The following is a 24,423-nucleotide window of genomic DNA, read 5'->3' on the forward strand; positions in this document are numbered from 1 at the left end:
TTTTGAATGACTGACATAAGCCCAGAATTGACTAATTGACTCAGAATCTCAGGCTGACAGTGTTCAAGAAGCATTTGGAAGATGTTCTCAGGCACGTGGTGTGACACTTGGGGTTGTCCTGTGCAGGGCTAAAAGTTGAACTTGATAATCCTTGTGGGTCCCTTCCAACTCAGCATATTCTGTGATTCTCTGATGATATGATGCATGATAATATATAAATGACTGTATAAACCCTGTAGGTGGACAGAGGGAAACCTGGTGAAATCTAATCTTTGTTACTAGCACTGAGAGTCATCACAATGACTCCAATAGGTGCCATCATCTGATTACTAAAGGTCTTAGGAATGCCCCAGCCCAAATTAAGGTGCAAATGAGACCATATGCCAGTGACAATAGTATGGGTTTTATTTGATAGTAAATACAAGAGAGAAAGAGAGAGGGAGATAGAGAGGTGGGGGGATGAGAAAGAGAGTGACAGGGACAGAATAATGAAAAAATTACCACTCCATGGACCCTGGTGGTGTTCCATTTATTCTCTCTAGCTGGTCTTCTTGGTGGTGAAGATTCCCACCAAAAGTATAGAATTCAATGGTTAATATATACTCAGGCCAGGTAGGAAAACCCAGGCACCTCCCTGGGGAGGGGAGGCGAGTTTGCCTCTCACAACAGACTTAGGGTTTGTGCATCACATGCAGTCCTGTGGTGCAAGGCTTCAGGAATGACTCTGCAGGGCACTTTGGGGGGCCTTTGATGGATTAAGGCACCCCCTCAGCTGTCCCTCACATGAATGTCCCATGGATGTGGCCTGTGGGGAAGAAGCTCTCCTGCATTCGGCTTTCATGTGGGTGCATTCCTCTCCTTCAGTCTTCAGTTTGTTTTTTCTCAGCCTGAGATGATTAAATAATGGGTTTTCCCTTTATTTAATCTTAGTGGTTTAACTTATAGTCTAAAGTCCCAGTCAGGTATCTTCAGGGGGGGATTCTTTGGTTATAGATTCTTTATACAGTTTTTTGTTATAACTAGTGAAACTTTATAGCAATGTTTGAGGCATGAACTATTTCAGTCTTTGACAATAGGGAAACAGCTTATTCACTCAATAAAGGACTGAGCAATGAGATGCCATATATAGGTTGCTGTTGTGGTTTAACCCCAGCAGACAGCTGAGCACCACACAGCCACTCTTCCCCTCCATGTGATGGGAAAAGATACAGAAGGATAAAAGTGCAAATGCTCATGAGTTGAGATAAAGACAGATTAATAATTTTTTTAAAGGGAAAGGGGCAAGGTGGTAGGGGAAAGAGATGGAAACAAAACAAAACCTAGAGAAACAAACGATGCAAGAGAAAAAAATTGCTCACAACCTAGTGATCCATGTCCCTGACAATCAGCAGTCCCCATCATTGTCCACTCCCCAGCTTTCTCTGCTGAGCATAGCACCACATGGTATATGGAATATCTCAGTTGGGGTCAGCTTTCCCAGCTCCATCGCTTCCAAACAACATGTGCACCCCCAGCCCACTTGCTGGCGGAATAAGGAGCAGAAGAGGCATTCATGCTGTGTAAATACTGGTCAGCAGTAATGAAAATATTCCCGTTATCAACACTGTTTCCTGCACAATTCCAAAACACAGCTCCATGTTAATTTTTGTGAAGAAATTTAACGCTGCCCCAGCCAAAAATAATGCAAATGTGAAAAGTAAGAGAATCAGCACCCATTTGTATATTTTTCTGACCTAGTATATGAACACAAGTGAAATGCAAAATTAGAACACAAGATTCTTGGATAATTACTTGTCCTCTTTAATCTAAATACATTGTATAATCGTTCTTGATTTATCTGATCTAAACATCTGATTTGGGGCATAAATTGTAATGTTATGTTTTATAGCAAGAAGTGACATAAAATAACCTGTGGAGAAAAAAAAAGTTTCTGTTCTCAAAAATTTCTGTTATCTTGTATATTAGTCCTCGAGTGTTAAGTATTCAACAGTGCATAACACATATAATTTAAAACAATAACCAATCTAAACAGGCTGTTTTAATAGGCAGGTGGTAGTAATCATTTATTTTTCCTTGAAAGACTGAAAATTTCATAGTCATCACAATTAAGAAAGTATAAAGGCATGAGACCTTTTGATTTCCTTCTCTGTTGTCCATTCATTTGAAAAAAAATAAAAAATATAAAAAGTATTCTCTTTGTATCACAAATTTGTGATGTGTTCATATCTGGATTCTACTCCAGAATGCTTAAATTGTGACTTTGAATAAATTGAAACTATTGCCTTAAATGTAAATGTATAGCTAATTTTTAATGAGACCTGGAACAGCACATTTGCAGCTAGAAATTAGGCCACAGGGTCAACATATTTTTCACTTCTGCGTATCAACATCAAATTGACCTTCTCAAATACTCTAGTATTTTATAGTAAAAAAAAAAAAGAAATTGGAATATTGCAGCCAGATCTACTTCAAGGCTTCATGTAGTTTGCACAAAGTAACTCCCACAAATCCAAAACCCACAATTATCAGCAAAATTGAATCTGTCTTATCTGAGGTACTATGAGCCAAGAACTTTGTACTCAGCCAGCAGTGAGTGGGCCAAGGGGTGAGAAGAGATGATTACAGAGATGAGCCTCCTGGGATTTTGTTGTAGTGTGTTACCAAATTTAATTAATATTGTTTGGCCCCATTCCTCTCACCTAAAACCCAATGGTTCAGCCCTGGTTTCCCCCCTCTCCAGTTAGTCCCTTCCCTAGTCATAGGAGTTGCCAAGTTCTTGTCTCCTCCCCTGTTTCCTGGGAGATATGTTGGATTGTTACATTATCCCCTCCCTCTGGGACCTGTCCTTCACCCAAAGCCCCTCCCTTTCTTCCAGAAAATTCTCCCCTCCCTGATGGGTGATTGGACAAGGGATCAGAGCCCCTCCCCATTACACCTATCATTGGTTAATCAAGCTTTCTGTTAGTGACAAGTTCCCTCCCTGGTCTCCCCTCATTGGCTACTATATTGTATCCATGTATGTGTTCCACCCCCTTTATATACCAATGTATCTCGGCTCTCGTGGTCTTCCCTTGGTGGACTCCCCTGGAGACAATAAAGCTCTGGATTATATCTCCACGAGAAGACCCTCTTTTCTTTCTACATTTCGTCTCCCCTGCTGCAAACCGCTGCCTCCAGTTGAAGGCGCTCCCCGGACGTCCCAGATGCATCTGGGTAGTGCCCCCCCACTGCTAGCTGCTGTGCCTCGAGCTAGCCAGTGCGACCTCTTCCCCAGCCTAGGGGAGTAGAGGATTTGGGACAGCAGTGCGGCAGGATTTTCCCTGAAGACCTAGCTTCTCACTGCCAGACATGAAAAGGCAGGCAAAATCTGTGGCTACTAGTAGCCCATTCAAACCCATTTTCTGTCCAAGACACCTAGGCACTTAACTTGAACTTGAGTCTGTCTCATACCACACCTAAGTTTGTTTTTCAGACCCTGATATTGCTCCCTCTGCTCTTGCATAGAAACTCTTCCAGGTCTTATTTCGTTCCCAAAGATTAAATCCATAGGAAACTGATAATAGTTTCATTATCTTTAGTATTAGTAGCAGCAACAGTAGCTGTGTTAGAAGTATTAAATAGCTCAAGTTAGTACCTCCTAATTCCAGAGCCTTGGCAGTACGCATGGAACCAGAAAACATCCCTGTTGGTCCTGTGAGAGAATTCACCTTTCAGCAAAGTAGTATGTTGTCTTATCAGACTTCAGAAAACCCAGAAGGAAATGCTGCTGCAACTTGGCTACTCCTCTGAAACTTGTTTTTGAAGTTCTTCCATTTCTTTTTCATGAAAACTCAATAGGTTTAGTTTTAAGCTCCTGCATTGTCTCCTGAGCTGTCTTTGACAACTCTGTCCAGAAAGAGAATACTAAACTCAGTTCTCACTTGCAGTCACAAATCTCAGTGGAAGTCATAGTACAAGATCACTTTTTGTGCTATTTTTACTGTGTAACTTTAACCTTGCAACATAAGTTACACAGATGGAATTGATTTAAGTAGAATTGTCTTGGATGTTTATGAGAGAACACTTGATTCAGCAGTAGATTATGCAAGAGATGAGCAAAGCAAAATCCTGTTAGCTTAAGAAGGAGACAGTTTGCACCTTACAAAGCAAATTATAAAGTCAGTCTGGATTATAAACTGGTTTCTAAAGTTTATCAAGCATACTTTTTCCTGTAACATTCTGCTGTAGAAGGAGCAATCTTTTTCACCATGTCCAAGCTATGCCTTATGTTGCACTGTTTTCTCCTAAGGTTCTATCTCCTAGAAGGACAAAACAGTCTTCTGGAGAAATCCTAAAGAAATATTTTTTCAGTTCAAATAAATAGCAGGTATAATAGAATGCTTATTTAATTATTTAATAATTTACAACAATTAATTATTTATGTAAAATGAAGTTTGCTTAAATAAAACACATTTCCAAGTCAGATCAGCTCCAGTCAAAGGAGTTTCTATTATGATACTGTTACATGTAAACAGAAAAGAGGATGAAGAAGAATTGCAAGATCTGTTTGAGGGTATGGACAATTCTTTTAGATCCTCTTCACCACTTTTGCAAAACTCCTTTTACATTGCTCTTCCTTCATTTGTTTTCCTTCCTACCCTGCCATTTGCTCTTTTCTAATTTTTTGGCCTACTCTTCCCTTGAGTTTATTCCCTTTTTTTCTCTAATACAAGAAAAGAATGGTTAAAACCATTTATAAATGTACTTCTATGCTTCTTTGCCAAGGATTTAAACAGAAATCCTTTGGACCACAGGGATAGTCTCCATGACCATCTACCTCTCTTTTTTCTCCTTTGTGTAATCATTCTCCATTTTCTGTTCCATTGCCTATCTCAAACACATGGGTCTCACAAGAAATAGGCTACCTAGAAAAGCACCGTGGGTTATTTCACTCCTACTCAAACTATGTTTTCCCAAGGAACTTAAGTTTCCATTTTCAATAGAAAAGGTTAGTAACTGTGTACAAAATACCTCCAACTCCTCTTTAGTAACTTTACCATGGCATGATAAATCAGTGTTTAAGAAGGATGCCGTGAAATATTAGAAGTTGAGATAGATCTAACACAACTTTTCATTCAAAGCTGCTGCTTATTTAATAATTGGCAAACTCTTACCAAAAGACAGGCAGAATTCCACCAGAAACCTTCCATTCTCCCGTTGGTTCATCTGACACCACAATCTGGATCACACCACACTCTCAGAGACACAGCTAATCTCAGGGCTGAGGACCCCAGGGCCTTCAGGCTCAGTGGAGGAAGAAAGCCCTGAGCAGAACAGACATTTAGAGTGTATCTGAATTTCCCCCAGTTTCAAATCTGATATCCCAGTATAGCAGACCACTGTGTCACCAAGATGCAAGAGGAGCTATGGACAAATTGTATTTAGATGGTGGCTTACTTGCAGATTGTGCCTTGACCTTTGCAACCGGCAACTGGCAGACTAACTATGTCACTGCTTTCTGAGTAGCAGCTGCAAGATTTTACAAGGAGTGAAATAATGGCATGAAGAGATGCTTTGTTGCTAAATTTATAGGATTAGTAAACTCCTTTTCATTGACAAATATTTACCAAAACCCAGAGAATATCTAAATGCTTGCAGATAATGGATATGAACCCAGCCCTTTAATCAAATTTACAGGCCCTTTGAAAAGCATTTCCGGACAAGAGACAAATCCAGAGAGTGCCTTATGGGGCATTTGACCAGACTCTTTCTAGTAGTGATTTAAATGAATCAAGCACCAAAGGGGCCTACACCCCATCCTTTGGGAGACAGTTTCACAAACCAGAAGACCTTACACCGGTAAGGCAGCCTAAAATGCTCCCTCCAAGGTAATCTTTTACTCTAGCATACCCTTCCAGACTTCTTGCAGCATTATGAAGAAGCTCTTCTCATACCCCACATAGGCAGGTGGAAATCTGATTAAATGGGAGGTGCTGTCTCCAGCTCCACATCATTTTGGTTGTAAGATGAGTTTTTATAATTGTTATGCACTGAAGCTAAACTGTGAGTTTCAAGATGAAAGAATAATCTTACTGAGACATTTTGTTCAGCTTTAGAAAGGATGTTTATAAACCAACACAGGAGAAATGGCACAATCCTTGGCATTTGTAGTCACAAATTGAAACATGGAAGAAACAGGCGGAGATGTTTAGCCAACCAGGAAGAAGGGATTAAGCAGAAAGTAGTCCTGAAAGGCTGAATCTTTGAACTTGCTTTGGGCTTCCTAACCAGAAATACTAGAGAGATACTTACAGACATGAGAATAATAACAAAGTCAAGAATGATATGGAGAGAAATAAGAGGAATCTGAAAGCCAACGAAGTAACACTGCCCCCAAAAGTACTGGGCATCTGCAGGAGATGTGTATGTAAATGGATTAGAGCCCTGGCATTGTTAGCGAGTTCTCCATATCCCTGCAATATACAGAATAGATAGATAAATAAATAGTGGGCATATGTGATATATATTTAGATTGTACATTAGACTTTAAAATCTCAGTCTAACTGAATGCATTAGCCTGTATTTTCTGTTTATGCCTCTGGGATGCCATGGAAACACAGCACTGAATCGTAATGGGTCTCTCCTGGTAATAAATAAACAAAGTCTTTGTCTGTTCATGTTTCAATTTCTTTCTTTTTCTTTTTATTCATGTAATTTACAGTTTCAGAATGAAAACAGACTTACCCCCACCCATTGTCTTTGGTTGCAAGGCATGCTTAAAATAAATGCAAAATGCACCTTCTAGTGGCCACTGTGGCTTCCTATACAGCTGCTACTACCATCAGTAAGCAGTGAATGCCACCTATTTGTGTTGGACTTCCTTCTGAGGAGAAATGTGGCCTTTATAATTGAACCTGGAGTCAGGGTTGCTTTACTAAATTGCAGCCTAACCTAAAGAGCACTTAATATACTCATTGAAATTGAAAGCTGTTCTTTTCCTTGCAACTCTTAAGAGGCTACAGGCAGTCCCTTTTTCTATAGACAGTAACAATGTTCATTGCCTTTAAACTGCTCCTCCAAATCAATGACACACTATCACTTCCCATGCTTCAGAGCTTATTAAAGCAAACCAAAGCAATCATCCCCATCAGGCTAATGCACAGGAGCAAGGTGAAACTCTAAGCACCAAGTGATAGAAATACTGAGTATCACACAGCATCGGTTTGCCATCTGGCACCTGCTGTCCCTGTCTGAAATGAATAAAGTCATCGAGAGATGTTGTGCAGTAACATGAGTAATAGAAAGGCTGATAATTATCTATGTGGAGAAGTGGGCAGATTTAATTAGACTACTCAAATCTGTAAAGTCAACTGAATCCAAAGGCAGTAACCTCGGCTGTGGAGGGCAGCCATATGGCTGCTCTCAAGCTTCAGGTCAGACTGTAATTCAGCAGGGACCTTCGTCACTAATTTAGAAATGCAGAGCCATGTGCTTGACACCACATCTGTCAGGCAGTTCTCAGGCAAGAGCTACAGCAACACCAGGTATGCAGGTTTGGTGCAGTGCAAGCTAGAGTCCCTGTTGTACCTTGTCTGAATAGCAAGCTTTCCTGCCACCCCAGCTGGTCAGCACTGGGAAGAGGGAAGCAGGAGGAAAGAACAAGGGTAAAAAATGCCCTTAGGGTGGCATTCAAGTGTATGGGTCTCCAACACAAGGGTGAAACTGAGATACCTTTTAGCAGCCTTGCGTCTCCAAAATGCATGTGGGCTCATGAACTGAGGCAGATCTCCTGAGTGGGGCAACTGATTTAATTATGAATTTGAATCATATCATGAAACATTACTGTGCAGGGAACCAGATGGTAAAGAATTGATCTTGGAAATCATGGGTGCAACATGTGAGCCTTAAAAAAACCTTTTCTCTTACCCTTCTCCCAACCTGAGTGTAAGTACATAAAGTAAAATACGTGGATTGTTTTCTCTTCCTGCTTTTTCTTTTTCTGCTTCCAGAAGCATTGATCAGTTGTTAATTCGTATTCTGATTTTCCTTTTTCTAATCTTACCATCAGGCTAGGACAAAAATATTTGAACCTTAAGAAGTAATAACATATCTAATTATATTTGGTAATCCCTGGAGAATAGAACAAGAGTTTTCAGAACCCACGTAGTACATAAATACTACGAGCAAGTAGACCATCACGCTATTTATTGCAGAGAGAGATATCAACAAAGAATCTAGTCATGATAATTGGATGAGAAAAGTAAGTAAATACTGGTTTATTTCTCTAGGATTTTGGTTTGTTTCTCTAGGATTTGCAAAATCTGTAAGGCTTTCACTGCACTTCTCTTTTGACATGATTTTACACCAGAAGGCAGTAGATTGTGAGGAATCTACCATGCAGGGACTGACCGTTTTCATCAACTGCCTTCCTCCTCCTGGGTCATGTAGGCTACAGTAGAGTCTCCTGCCCTGATCTGGCCAGCAAAGAGAAGGAGCAGATGCTCTCCCAGGAAGTAACTTGCTGTTTGTGGAGATGGCAGCAGTACAACAACCATGGACCAAGAGTGATGTTGGATGTAAGTAAGCTTGGGACTTTGCAGTTGTGCTCAAGTCAAACACATACAGATAGGAGGGCTCAGTGAGCAGCACAGTGTGAGCTACTCTCAGCCCAGAAAGCTATAAATTCCAATTTGCCACTACCAAACCCAGCTACTCAGGGTTTCCCATAAAAAAAATGGCATGAATATGACTGATTAATAGTAAATTTTAAGGTGTAACTGGTTAAAATATAACTTGGTTTTTGTGACCTTCCCTTATTTTGTTACTCTGGTTAGATACATGATTTTAAGTGGCTACGTTCCAGTGGCAGAATGAAGAGGCCCTGCTGTCCACAGCACTTACTTCAGCCTAGGGAGATTTGGCAAAAATTGCCAGTATAAGGCATTGTTCAGAAATCTCTCAAGTTCATGTCAGTGTTTGCTTTTTTCAGTATCTGTGCAGCACTAGGTTTTGTGAACCTTTACGTAACACAGAAGTCAGTCTTACGCTCTTGCCAGGCATGCTTATCTGAGTAGTTTACCGCACTTCGTATAAGCAGAAAACACCAGCACAGAGCATCTAAAATAATTACAGAAGGTTCCAGGCATTTGAGGCTGGAGTCATCTGTAAATGTACAAAAAAGCATGACCTAATCTCATTAGGTTATCTACTATAACCAGAAAGCTACTATTTCAGCTGAGGCCAAACAAGTCAAGAATATGCCTTTAAATCACAGGGTTTTTTCAGGGAAAAGAGAGACAGACAGATGGCTACAGAAAATAGTTCTGCACTGTGGTAAGTTGACCTTGGCTGGACACCAGGTACCCACCAAAGTGACTCTGTCAATCCCCTCCTGAGTGGCACAGGGAGGAGAAAATATAATGAAAGGCTCATGGGTCAAGACAAGGACAGAAAAACATCACTCATGGGCAAAAATTATTCAACATGGGGAAATAAGTCTGTTACTAGACAAGTTACAGTTGGATAATAAGAAATATAAGCAAATTTTAAAACACCATCCCTTAATCTGTCCTTTCTTCCTGGACCCAAGGTGGGTCCCAAATTCATTACCTCAGGGGAATGGAAAATGGAACTTGTGGTCAGTTCATCACACATTATCTCTGCCACTCCTTCTTCCTCAAGGGTAGGACTGCTCTGCTCTGCTCAGGTGGGACCACACCTGGAACACTGCATCCAGCTCTGGAATCCTCAGAACAGGAAGGACATGGAGTGAGTCCAGAGGAGGGCCATAAAAACAATTAGAGGAATGAATTGCCTGATGTGTGGGGAAAGGCTGAGAGAGCTGGGACTGTTCATCGTGAAGAAGAGAATTTGGGGTGACCTAATCACAGCCTTCCAGTACCTGAAGTACTTACCTATAAGTAAGATGGAGAGAGACTCTTCACAAAAACATGTAGTGACAGGACAAGGGGGAATGGCTTCAAATGCAAAGCAAGCAGGTGTGGGGTTTCACCCCCGGATTGGGGTGACCCCAAAAGATGGAAAAGTCTCTCCTCCAACCCGTGCCTTCGAAGAAAGACTCAGTAGTCTTCTGTTGTCTGTTCTCGAGGTTGTTTATTGTTGGTTATCTACAAGATTCTTCTCCCTGAGCTGCTGTGGCCCGTTCAGCAGCTCAGACAAAGGCACTCTCTCTCTCCCAGGGGGCTGGTGCCATCTTTTATATCATATATTACGTACTACATGTTTATGCTTTTTCTCCAATACCTACTATCTATATTGAATGGTGACTTTCTACTCTAAACCAATCTGTGAGTGCCAACATCACCAAAGACATCGAGGTTAGGAAGGAGAAGGAAAGAGGACAGGGCACACCCAAATCCCTCCATCTTAGAACTCCTTACCCCCATGTACAAAATTTGGACCCCTGCGTACAAGGCTTAAAACCCCCCTGTACAGCACTCAGAAATCCTTCCTTTCACTTTGTGATTATCTCTACTATGCTATCTAAACTTGTGTGTGTGTGGCTTGTAATTCTTCATACAGAGTTAGTAACTTGCTCCATGGGCTAAGATCAAAACCCCACGTGTCTTTGGCTGCATGCCATGGTCTCAGAGCCCCCTGCCAGCGGCTCTGGCCATCCAGGGCACCCAGAGGAGAATCCTGGGTTCCGACAAGCAGGTTTAGGTTAGATAGTAGGGAAAATTTCTTTTCTGTGAGTGTGGTGCAGCACTGGCTGAAACATAAACTTTAAAAAAAATTAGAGATTTTAGAGAACCTAAGATTTTAGTTGGAGATAAGCTTTGTTGGAGCTAATTAAAATGAATAGGTAGGCCTTGATGAAGTTAAGAGTTAGTAGTTAACTAATAATTAAGTCAACATAATGTTTGGTTAGCTGGGTTTATAATGAAGAATACAGAAACTAACAAATAGCTTTTAGGAATGTAAGACAGTTGTGGGCCTCCTCTGTTCTGAAACCAATTGAAGACAAGGAATGGGAGTTCTTCCAAGGGTTCATTTGTCATATTTGCATTGAAAAGATAGAAAGGTCAGAATGAAGAAGACTACATTTACTTCCTCATTCTGGGACCCCTCTCCATGAAAGGGACCACCGACCCATTTCAAGGAACACACTATGCATGCTTAATAGCTTTTGAACTAATTACTACAGGCAGCGGGGAATGGGATGTACCAAAATCATATATATGCATTTGTGTTTTGGGTATTCAATACTTGTATAGATAAAAGAACTCTGTAATCACCTGTAACTGCAGTTTGTATTTGGGAGCTATCCCGCACGCTGCCCGGCGTCGCAATAAACGTACACTTTCTAACTTTAAACTGTTAGAGAGTTTTGTCCGTCACAGTTGGATATCGGTACTAGATAAATCAGCACTGGCTGCCCAGAGAGGTTGTGCATCCAATTTCTTGGAAGTGTTCAAGGACAAGTTGAATGAGACTCTGGTCTAGTAGAAGGTGTCCCTGCCCATACCAGGGAGATTTGAATAAGCTCATTTTTAAGGTCCCTTCCAACTCAAGCCTTTCTATGATTCCATCAAAAAAGAATGATCTAATCATTCTGATGAAAAATAGAACAGAAAGTTAATATGAGTATCAACTTACACTTACAGGTGTATGGCATTTGTCATCACTGTAGTCCTACATGCTTTCCAGCTCTTAGAGAAAGATTCTTGGTTGAGTTTGAAAAATCTGAACTGAATTTTGAATTTCTTTAAGTGTTTTCTATCTACATAGTGAAGATTTGGAACATTTGAAATGCAGATCTTCATCTCAGTTTTGTGACTTGAATATTACCAGAAGAGCAGACTATCTATGTATGGGACAGAATTGTTTTCTCATCTTCCTACAGAGTCCTACAGCTTCTAATCCATCAGCATCTAAAAGTAGATAAACCTACTCCTTGCTCTCAGCATACAGGAGTGAATTTTATATCAGACATATGTGTCTCATTGTAATCCCTACAGGGGGTCTTACACTTCACTGAAATGATTCCTCTGATTATGCCCTTCTTCCCTGCTTTCAGCTATGCCTATTAAGACCTGGGCATTGCTTCCAAAAACTCTGTAAGGCCACATACTCTTTTTATGCAAATACCAAATAATTACATCATTCACACATTCAGATCCATCCTTTTCTTATGCACTTGCTTCTCTACCACTTCCAGTTCCTTCAGTTCCCCTTTCCATGCTCCACCAACCATATGCATAGCCCACACATTAAGCTGAATGCTTTTAATATCAGAAAACATGTTTTAGATGCACAGTTTTTTCTGTAGTGGGATTTTTTTCTCAATCCTTTGAAACAAAAGGAGACGTTTTACTGGTACTATGGTACCTGATGCACAAGGGCAAATCCTTCACATAAGATCTCCACAAGCTTCTGAAACCACATCGGGTGCCTGCCAGAGCTTTATGGTATTGATGACTTGTGAAATGGAACTAGTCCTGTAAGGGCCAAAGACAAGACATCTATTCTTCTGTTTGCCTTATTCGCTTGTCAGTTGTACTTGCCGTATTCTCCTCTATTCTGAGGACTTCATACCTTAGTTCTTAAATGAAAGAGAGACCTTTTCAGGTAGTTGCATTGCTTCATGTTGTTTATTGCTCTCCCACCACTTCACGTGGTAAAATTTTTAAAACAGATATGTGCAAATTCATAAAAACAAATTACTTAAACTTTGTTACCCTATCCTTATGCCACACTGATTTTCTATTCTCAAGCTGTGCTTTTGAATGTATCCACATGTGATCCTTTAAAAATACTTCTGAGACTTAAAAAATCAATGTCAAACTGACTGGTCTAATTTCCTGAAATTCTTTTAGATCCTTTTCAAAAGTAATTGGAGCATTGCATTAGTTATTTCTCTGGCCTCCAGAGACTTGTCCTATTTCCTAATTTTTTTTTTCAGTTTTTCATTTTTCTTTTTCTGTTCCTTGTCTGCATCTTGTACCTGGTCATATTCAAGACTCTTTAAGGGGTTCAAGACCCTTCATTCAAGACACCATGAGCTTAAAGATCACACTCTGTCTATGTGCTTTTCAACTCCTACTGTTACAAATGACACCAAAGGTATAAAGAGACTAGAGAGAATTACACTTCTATTTTCTTTCATTTGTACACTTTAAAGTATTTCCTTCTGCAGATAGTTTTATGGTTTTCTTCATTTTAACTAGCTTCACCTGGTTTTTGTACAGGTCACTCAAACAGGTGCAAAAAACAGAACAGAAATTAAAAAAAAAAAAACAAACACCAGAAGGACCTCAAGACAAATGAATGTAGTCTCAGAAACCATTTTTAACTTTTTAATTCATTTTCTAGGCCAACTAGTTTTGAAATCATTATCATTTTTTCAAGTGGACAGGGCAATCTGACCTGCCAAAGAGGAAAGGTGCTAAGACCTGCACAAGATGTTCTCCTGAAGACCCAGCAGATGAAAACAGCTCCACAACTCGCTATTCTCTGTGGAGTCATATACTAGATGCACAGCAGCTCCCTGTTGGTTCAAATATCAATGGGATATTTTCCCATCCTTCTCTCTGCTGACACTAAGGTCTATCACCACACAGCCAACAGTACCAAGAGGACACAGGGCAGCAGGTTCTCCAGTCCAGGCTGAGCAGCTGGAACACCTTACCCAAAGAGCTGGTATTCACAAAAACATTGGGGCTCCACACAAATTCTCCATCAAGGGAAGGATGACTAGCAGCTGCTTTGTAGAGCCGGCCATCATGGACACTAGGTGTCCACCCACACCTGAGAGAAATCCAGGGTACTACTTCCCAGGAGCTGTGACCTGAGTGGGAGGATTGGAGGTAGACCCACTCTACTTCTCCCCAACCTGCAGAACTTGTACAACTTCGATCCCTGAATATCTCCTGTCAACAGACTTTCACAAATAGATAATTTTCCCCTTCACCTCAAGGCCTCTGCACTCATCACCAACAGGGTACTCCAGGGCACTCCAGGTTGGCAAGTTCCTTCCAGCATATCCCTGTGTAGCACTGTGCACAAGATCTGCAGAAAATTTAGTATCAGCATGGCAAGGTGGTTAGTAGCAACTTCTGCTTACAATATTGCAGTAATTAAAGAGTGGAAAAGCCTTAATCTACTAATGAGTACAATTCATGTTGTAATTTCAGTATATCCAGCTAAGAAAGAAGGCAAATTGGGTCCTGCTATATTGGTCTATATATTTCAAGTAGAAACAGAAAGTATTAACATTGTACAAATGTAGTGATCGCTGGGGAACATCACTGACTGCAGGCCTCCAGCTGAACTCTGCTCTGCTGATCAGAACCCTCTGAGATCGTCTGTTCAGCCAGTTCTTGATCCACCTCAGGGCCTATTTATCTAACCCGTATTTCCTGAGCTTACCTATAAGGATGTTATGGGAGACAGCATTAAAAGCCTTGTTGAAGTCAAGATAGACAATATATGCTGCTTTTCCCTTGTAGACCCATCCTGTCATGCCATCATAGAAGTTTATCAGATTAGTCAAGCATGATTTCCCCTTGAGATTCCATCCTGACTACTCCTGTACTCCTGATGACCTTATTGTCTTCTACATGATCTTGATGATCCAGAATGATCTGTTCCATCATCACCTTTCCAGAAACTGTGGGGAGGCTGGCTGGCTGGTAGTTTCCTGGGTCCTCCCTCTTACCGTTTTTGAAGATAGGAGTAAAATTTGCCTTCCTCCAGTCACCAGGCACCTCTGCTCCATAATTTTTCGCAGATAGTGGAGAATGTAGCAACTTCTGCCAGCTTCATCGGTGCCTGCGGGTGCATCACATCACAGCCCTTGGATTTATGGATGTTAAGTCTGCCTAGCTGACGTTGCATCCCAATCGCAGGAGTCGACTGGCACGTGCGCCAGGAGGCCGTGCCCTACCTCTGCCACTGGCAGGCAGGATCACTGTTCGGCCCACTGGCTGGGATTCGGACAACCAGAAGCGGACGATAAATGCAGACCCATGTCGAAGGATCAGGACAAAGGAAAAGGAAGGGCTCTGTGCTTGTTTCTCCGAGCTGCCTTTATTTCTTTCCCGCGCAGAAGCAGTGCCGGGGCGGCGCCGCGTGGAATCGGTGGCGCCGCTGCCCGGGTGTTATTCTTTCCCGCGGCAGGAGCAGCGCCGAAGCGAGGCAGGTGATGGAACCGTGCGGGCAGGGGCAGAGGCAGGGGCAGAGGCAGGGGCAGAGGCAGGGGCAGAGGCAGAGGCAGGGGCAGGGGCAGGGGCAGAGCAGCACAGGTGGTGGCTGCGGCAGCACGGGCAGCAGCGGCTGCGCTGGATCTTTACCGTGGCAGGAGCCGCGGCAGATCGGGCGGAAGTGACAGCGCGGACAGCAGCGGGGCTTTCCCGTCGCTGGAGCGGGACAGCTGATGTCGCACGGCGCAGGCATTCTTCTCTCTCGCTGCAGAGGGGCGCGCCGAGGCTGCTGACCTCTGCGCTGCACCGGGCAGGATGCGGGAACGGCGTGATTCGAAGGGGGACAGCGGCAAAAGAGCGGGGAGACAGAGAAAAGCAGTGGCTTTTGTGGAGCGGGGGGATGGAGGAGGAGACCGCCTGGCTAGTTAGGAGGGGTCTGGGGTAACAAATGTAAACATAACCTGGAGCGGGAAAGTCACACACCAATGGCAGAAAGGAAAAATTGTAAATGACAGGGAATTCTCTAGATAAAGGGGTGTAACAAATCATGACAGACAATCTACAGGGGCAGGATTTTTGAGGATAGACAGGGAAAAATCTGGAATTATTCTGCCACAACAAGGCAGGGTGTAAACACTTTTAGACGTACATTAAACATATTCTTCAAACCCCCACTGCTACAGGCAGGAAGAGACTAAACATCTTCAAACCCCCACTGCCACACCTAGCCAAAGGATCTCTAACAAAACCCTCTACAGCCCAGGGAAAGTCTTCCTTTCTCCAGCTCTCTTCTGCTTCTGAGGTCTGGGACTCCTGAGGTCCTGTCTCATCAGTAAAGGCTGAGGAAAAAAGGCATTCAGTAATTCTGCCTTCTCTGCATCTTCTGTTAGCAGAACATGCCTCTGATTCCGCAGCAGCCCTACATTTTCCATAATTTTCCTTTTGCTGCTTATGCACTGTTGCTGATGCCCTTCCAGTTTTCCAGCTCTCTTGGATCCCCTTCCCATCTAGAGCCCTATCCCAATGGATTCCTCTAAGCAGGTCTTTGAAGAGGCCTGGGTTAGCTGTCTGCAGGTTCAGGGACCTAGTCCTGCTTACGGCTTTGCTTCCTCTATGCAGGAACCTGAGTTCCACCATCTGGTGATCACTGCAGCCAAGGCTGCCACCAATGTTCACATCTTCAAACAGTTCCTCCTGGTTTGTTAGTACAAGCTCCAGGACACATCTTTCCTCATTGGCTTCTACACCACTTGCATTAAAAACTATTATCTGTAGGAACTTCCTGGATTGTGTCTGCCAAGTTGTGTCGTCCTAACAAACATCAAGGGTGATTGAAGGCCCTCAGAACCAGGGCCTGTGACCTCAAGGCTACTTCCAGCTGCCTGTAGAAATCCTTGTCAACTTCTTCCTCCTAATCAGGTGGCATGTGCTGAAGACTCACCACAGTGTCACCCATTTTAGCCTGTCCCTTAATACTTACCTCTAAGTTCTCCACTCATTGTCTGTCCCTGGATCAAGTTTGATACATCCAGTTGCTCTCTCACATAAAGAGCAATTCCACCACTTCAGGTCCCTGACCCATCCTTTCTGAAAATACTTGCCTTGCCAACTTTCTCTTTGATTATTACAAAAGACACTCAACCTCATCATCCCTAGCCTTGAGTACTGTAGAGTTGAAATACTTCCTAATGGACAGAGATATTCCAACACTTCTCCCTCCTTGCTGGTCCCTTGTAAAGAACTTGCAGCCATCCAGTGCCATCCAGAATTTGTGGCCATCCAGTGCAGCACTCCAGTCATGCAAGTCATCCCACTATGTTTCTGTGGTGGTGATTGTGTTGTAGATTTCCTGCTGCACTCCAGCTCTTCCTGTTTCTTACCCACACTGTGTGCATTGGTGTAAATGCATCTCTGCTGGGCTATTGGTTTCATTCCCAAATTAGATTTCATCTTCAGTTCTTCTGCAGATGGTTTAGAACTTCAAGTCATACTGGTTTTCATGAGTTTTGGCTGGTTGTTTGGGTGGTTTTCTTCATTTCCCTCTCACATTAAACAAGTGGAAAAGCAAAACTAAATATTTTTTATCTTCTTCATAATTAAGTATGTCTATAAATTTGGGTATGTTCCTGCACTCAAGTGACAGGAAAGAAAGCTGGGACAGCAGTCAAATGCATGAAAAGTGCAAGAACACAGTTTTCAAAATTTTTTGTACAGAAAAAAATCAAGTAGTTTTGCAAACACAGCATTAATTTTGTTCACTAAATAGAGCAACTGAGACAACAATTGTATTTATTCAAATAGGTACAGTAAATCCTAGATCTCAGCTCCTACAAATATGACAAGCTGAGCAGTTGTGGAAGAGTTTTCTTCAAGTCTTCATTTTCCAGGTAATCATTGCTTGAGACGGATAAAGAAGCAAGCATAAGCTGAAATGCAGCAGTCTCCTTTTCTGAATAAAAAGCATTTTTAGAAAATCTGTATCTTCCCACTGTGCTAAGCTGCCTTCACAATTTGTGTTGACTTTTTATACAGTTTTACAACATTGCCATAAAATGATCATCATTACCATGCTTTAATTTGAGTCTTGGAATAAGAATATCCCAAATCTCCATACATCATGTGATGAAAATCAGGCTTCTACACAAACCAAAAAAGTAAAAATGAGAAACTCAAAGAAATCTCGAATAGGCTTTGTTAGATATACCAGCTGAAGCTACCAGTGTTATGCTCAGGAAACACAACGTAAAAAGTCATCAAAGCAATAACTTCAAGAATGTTAATAGCACATAAACAATGCTTCCTAGAAAAGAAATTTAATTTCAGTGTTTACCATAACACTCACAATGACAACTTAAGCTTTTAACTGACTAAGATGGTTTTAAAAAATAACAGTGAGAAATACTATGTTGTCCTTTTTGTGACCTCTTTCTACCAAACTAAATACTTCAGATTTTGAATATTCATATTCACTAAATGGAATACAGCCCAGAGTGTTTGTGCCGCATTGTCTAATAATAGAAGCATTTGAGGAACTCATACAGTTTGAGAGGAAAAAGAGGCTAAATTTAACAAATTATTCACCGGAGATTACTCACTTTTCTCTGATGAGAGCAAGAAAATGTGACAGCATGAACAAAGTTTGTAGGCTCATTCGTGTCACTGGAGCATAGTTTTATGTCAAAAAGAATGAATGATAAAAGCCACAATTCAGAATATTAAAATAAATACCTTCAGGGGAAAAAGACAGCAAAGACTACAACAAAAGAATAAGACAGCATAGATAGAGCCTCTTCTGAATGTACAGCAAGAATTAATCACTTCACTTTATATTTCTAATTAATAGGAGCACAGAAAAGGCATAGAAATTTTGGTCACATTGAGCAGCAATTACTGCTGCAATTTCACTGTTGCAAATACTTTAGGGAAGGAGATGATGAAAGGATGTGATGATGTACCTATCCATGGTGCCATATATTTTCTTTGATTTATACCCTCTTTTCCACAGAGTATTGAGCAGCACCAAAGAAACTATGACCAGTGACCAACCAAGTGAAGGTGTAAAAAAACATTTCACAAATACTTCTTCATCACTGGAGAAAAATGTAGTAGATTTCTGATTTTTTGTAAATCATGGGTGAGTTTTTCCTTCAGTAAAGTGTGGAACAGTATCCTGATGCCACAGGCAAAGGGCAGAGATAGACTTCAAATTCTACTGACATGTCTTTGAGAAATGTGTCCTTAGTATTTCACTCAAAAATCTCTCAATCTCTAGGGCAGATAAGGTGTTAAATGTTTAAAATTCTACTCACTCTCTAAAAGTTATCTGAACATGTTTTTAATGGCCAGGTATAACACAGTTTTATTTTCATTTCAGACATTTGATTTTCTGCCCAATATGGTTAATTTTGCTAGCCAGATTGCCAGCACTCTTGTAGTCTTCGGCAATTTTTTTAGGATTGAGAGGCTTTAACATTTTCATGAAGGAATATTGTCATTTACATCCTGTTGTAATCCAACGTGACAAGCTGAAAAGGGAGTGTCACTATACAATTTCTCAGCAGAGGAAGCAGAGGTATCACATACAGAATAGAGCACAGGAATCATGGTATGATCTGTTCAGAGTATTCATTCTTTTGCTGAGCAAGCCAAACACAAACACTGAGTGGACTCAAAGGTGCTGGTTAGTTCTCTATGTCTCACCTTGAGAACCAGAAGAAAGAAAACATTATAAGAATACCTTCTTCAAAATGAAACTACCAAACCATTTCCATTTATAAAATAAAGACTCTCAGGGAAACAGAAAAAAAATACAGGTTACAGATTTGTGAGAACTGCCAATATATATAAGTAAAATATCTGAAGTAAGCATGTATTTTTTTCTTTCGCCTCCCTTTTCCAAAAGTTTCTTTGGGGCTGGAGTTTCTAATACCTTGGTAGTTGAGTTCTTAATGAAATTCCAAAAAAGATATCTAATCAATACACATCTGAATGGCCTACATGTAGCTGTATCAGAAAAGCCATCTCTTCATGTAATCACAAAGATCCTTCCCATCCCTTTTCTCTGGCATGAACAAAGGATCCTTTGCCATTGCTTTACAGAACTTCAGTATTTACTGTTTTCAATTTTGGAAACTTTTATTGCTTAGAAATTTTCAAAGACAACTTTTTGTCATTCAAAATAACTGTACATCGTCTCAGATGTCTTATATCAGATGCTACTAAATTGCTTAATGGTGACTAGTGCTTGTTCGGAAGCAACGTCTTGAGACCTTGGATCTTGCTGAATTAGTACTTTAATCCAACAAAACAGTCCTTTACTTCTTTCTTTATTTCATTTCTAAATGGTCTGTGGAACACATAAATAAGTAAAGGGAAAAAAAATATTTTTTATTCATCCAAACTGGTGTGAAAGAAGAGAAGAAGAGAAGATAAGCTTCAGGTATAGGAAGCAAAAGTGCATTTGTGTTTCTTACTCTTTGTGCAGCACACATAACATGAAGGAGCCTGGTAAGCACAGCAGGCTTATAAAAATATCTGTTTATCAGAAGTGTAACAAAGGTCTATTACACATTGCTCCTTCTCACTGCCAGCCCAGAAGTAATGATATGGAAGAAGCAGCTGGAGCAGAGATCCAGGCCACTGGAACGGGTTAGAAAGAGTCTGAGGTTTCCCCTGTACTAGGGCTGCTCAGGTGACTAAAGAGTGACCCCAAAAGGTTTAGGAAGCAGCCTAGCAAGTGTTTTCAAGTCACCTCAGGGCAGAAAGGCCAATGGAAGGTCCACACAGCACTCATACGAATAATATAAATCCAGTCAGTCCAGGTTACGTGAGGTTACAGAGTGTGAACAGAAATCTCATTATGCCTGACAAGATTGTTTGGCAGGGGCAGAGAAAGTGCTTGGCATTTGCAATTTATACTTCATGCATTTGGTAGCAGCTAGGACAGCTTCATAAGCTTAGTCATATTTTTGTGTCATTTGCTGTGATATGAGATACACCACTAACAGCAACAGATATCCTAGCACTCACATTGGATGACAGTGGAAACCAGACACAGGATACTACACAAATACATCAAACATTCATGACTGGCAGGCTTGCAAAACACTAGCTTCTACTTAGCTAGCTTTGATCAGCTTCTCCTCCTGCATGAATTGACCCTTTCTCACTGTCCAGAACTTTGAAATTAAGTGCTTACCTGTTTATTTAGAAAGGAATTTGCTTTTACAGGGAGATACCAAAATTTCGGCTGAATAACGATAACTCTTATCTGATCACTTTTTCCCATATAAGTCCTTTTTCCAATTTGGATGCCAGCCTTAAAGCAGAGTAATGAAACAGAGGGGAAAGGAATGTGCTAGGTTTAGCCATGACTCTATCCATTCATTTTTTGTTGGTTTGGCTGGAGAATAAGTTGTTCTGTGAACATGAGTAACTTAGTCCATGAAGCAGAGCACTATGGCCCATTTCTCCTCTGCTGAGCTGTTAGGCCTCTGACAATCATCATTTCTTTTTGAACTAATCAAGAGAAGATGCAGACCACTCCTCACCATGAGTTAACCTTTCACATTTTGTTCCTGGTCTTTTGCTACTCAGTGTTCTATGCAGTTCAGCCTAAATTTTGCTATGGATGCTCTGAAGGAAAAATGCTTTGAGGCTGTAGCTGCCTTAGCATCTTTTGAGCTAAGGAAGATGCTAAGGCAGCTACAGCCTCAAAGCATTTTTCCTTCAGAATATCCATATCAAAATTTCTTATCAAAATCATCTTCCTTAGCTCAGAAGATGCTAAGGCATATTTTAGTCAGGAGTAAAAGTCAAAGGCAAATTTCACCCAGAAATAGAACATGACAAGTACACTGGACCAAGTGAAAATACAAGAAGGATTATTCAGCCATCAGGAGGAAAACGTGGAAGTTCAATGCTATGCTCACGCTTGTCAGGCTGCGCAGTTGTATGCAGCAGCATTTTATTGCACCATGAAGCCTCTTTTCTGTGCTTTTCTAGGTTTCTTCTCTCCCACGTTGACTTCTATCTTCCCCCTAGAAAAAGAGATTTACTTTTAATCCATTTTCAAGTTTCTGCAAATCTTTGCAGTTTATTGGAATAATTGAGCTTTTCATCATGGAAAGACCTCCTCTTAAAGTGAGTGAAGCAGGTTGAATAAATCAAGGCCAAACAGGACAATTTTTCAAAACTCAGACAATGGAAAATCTTTGTTGACTTTCTTGGTAAAGACTGAGTGGATTTTCTTGGTTTTGTTGATTGATTTTTAAAATAAGCCCAGTGTTTAAAGTTTCTTCAACATTATTAAATGCAATGCCCTAATTACCCAGGTCTAAAAACCTCAGAAAGTTTAAAGACTCATTTTCTAGATCAGAACAGAGATCTCTTTCTGCAGTGCTGCCTTCAGCCTCCCATCCCCCAGTTTTTCCATGTAACTAAGATTACTCTGTCCCAGGCAGAGACTCCTGGGCTGCCCAGCATTCTAGCCTATCCAGATCTCTCTGTGAACCCTCTCTACCCTCCACGGAGTCCATAGCTCCTCCTAGTTTAGCAGCATTGTCAAATTTAGTGACATTTGTTTCTAGCATCCAGAGCATTTACAAAAACATTTAAGAGCATTGGCCCTAAAATTGAACTCTGGAGAACCCAGCTGTTGACTGGTGACCACCATGATTTAACTCAGCTTACTATAACCCTTTGAGCCTAAAATATCAGTAAATTGCTCGCCCAGTGTATTATGGACTTGTCTAGGTGTGTGCTGGACATTTTTTGCAGATGGATACTTGTAAAGACACTAACAAAATAAAGACATTTTCATGAACTGAACAGAACAAGCCCAATCTTTTAGTGAACATAGAGATTGAATTTCTGAGCATAAAACCATCTTCCTTTTAGTCCCAGGCAGCATTGGTTTTCTCAGTATAACTGACGTTTGTTGGATAATAGTTGTTACCCCATCTGGCACTGCCTCTAGCCACAAGAGCACTATTTTCTCTGCTCACCTTCTTCTTAGTGCAAGTCAATAGTCAATATATGTTGTGGTATGCACAATAAAGAACAGTAATACTCCTTTTATTCTTAGCTCACAAAGGCATACATTTTTTTTAAAGTTATCTAACTGTTTTGTAAAACTGGCCATTGTCAGGCTTGCAGTGACCTGAGATGTCTCCTATGACAGTATCGCTCTGCAGCTTCATAGCAATGAAGCTGCACCTGTTAAAATGATCATTCTGGGAAACACACACTTCTGAATTTTCCTCCACCTCAGTTTTAGAGGAAGCACTGGATTTCTAGCGTAAAAAATGAAACAACATTAACTTTAGGCCATCATAAATCTTGCATTCACCAGATGAGCAGAACTCTACAGTTTTTCCCAAGATCAGCTCTGTTCTTTGGAGGGAAATGCAGTGCAGATAAATGGTGAATTAAGTTACATTGGATCCATTCAGGTTTGGGACATTCAGCACTTGTGGTCTGAGCTGTCTTACTCCACATATCACAGCTACCCTTTTAAATGAGTAATATGTAAGCTCTTACGACAGTATCGTCATGTACATTCAAACTCCAAGACAAAAGGATTTTTCACCTTTAAATTAAAAGATAGAACTCAAGCATGGTATTTAATGATGTGCTGAAGTTTGTAATTCATTCCTTAAGGTATCAGAATCATATACACCCGGTTGAGCATGTACTCTTTTAAGTTATGGCAAAGTGTAATTACAGTTTAAAGGGAATATTTATGTACATTTGTTAACAACATCATTGCAACTTAGTGCTCACACATCAACACTTAATTAGTGTAAGCATAAGTGACATAATTGCTACAAGGCATGCATTACCCATAATGTGAGGTAATTTCATGCGCTATGTGCATTTTAAATATCCACTCTGTATTTTTCCAGCTCAGATTTTTAAATCAACAGGAGGTGTTTGCATATATAGTTACCTTAAACTATTTTGCATTTTATTTGAATGCAGGGTGTTGTCCCTCAATAGAGGAAAAAAAAGTTTCTTTCTCCTTGAGGAAAATCTTGCCAACTTTTAATATCCAAACCTGAATTCAAAAGTGCTGGGTTTCAAAACAATAGAAATATCCATGTGAAGAGTACGCTAAGTTCTATATTAGACAAACATTATTCATGTTTTATCCACAGAATAGTGAGCCTTAATATGCTGATTGTTCTTCTTTAGGACTAACCATGCTTTTGTCCCATCCCACTCTTCACATGAAAGACCCTTGTTAGCTGATCAACAAAACCTGCAAAAACAAAATTCAGTATGTCATGAAGAACCCCAGGTGTTACGGTAAGTATAAGAAACCAGTGAACTAATGAGTAGAGGGGGCTTCTGGGATTATATTATGGATGTATAATGGAATAGGTTCACATATACCAATAAAAATGCAGTCATTCATACCCTGCTTTATTTCTTTTTCTATTTTATAAGAGGATTGTCTCTTGGATTTTATTTTCTGTTTGAGAAGGAATGACTCTATCAATACTCTACTGAACATGAAATGTATTTTGTATACTACTGCATTTTTGGAAAAAGAAAACTAACTTTATAATCTAAAGACAGGAAACAGAAAATGCATATGTCTTGCTTTGGAATAATTTGCAGAAGCTGTATGTGATCATATGGAGGCAAGAAGGAACTAAGCAGTTTTAGAAAGTTTTAGTATTCCCCCATCATGTTACATAAAGGGCTAGAAATCTTCAATAGGATTGCTGCTTCCTGCCTAAACCTAATAACATGTTCAGCAATTAGTGTTTAATAG

The sequence above is a fragment of the Motacilla alba genome, chromosome Z (assembly GCF_015832195.1).
Source record: "Motacilla alba alba isolate MOTALB_02 chromosome Z, Motacilla_alba_V1.0_pri, whole genome shotgun sequence".
NCBI classification, from domain to species: Eukaryota; Metazoa; Chordata; class Aves; order Passeriformes; family Motacillidae; genus Motacilla; species Motacilla alba.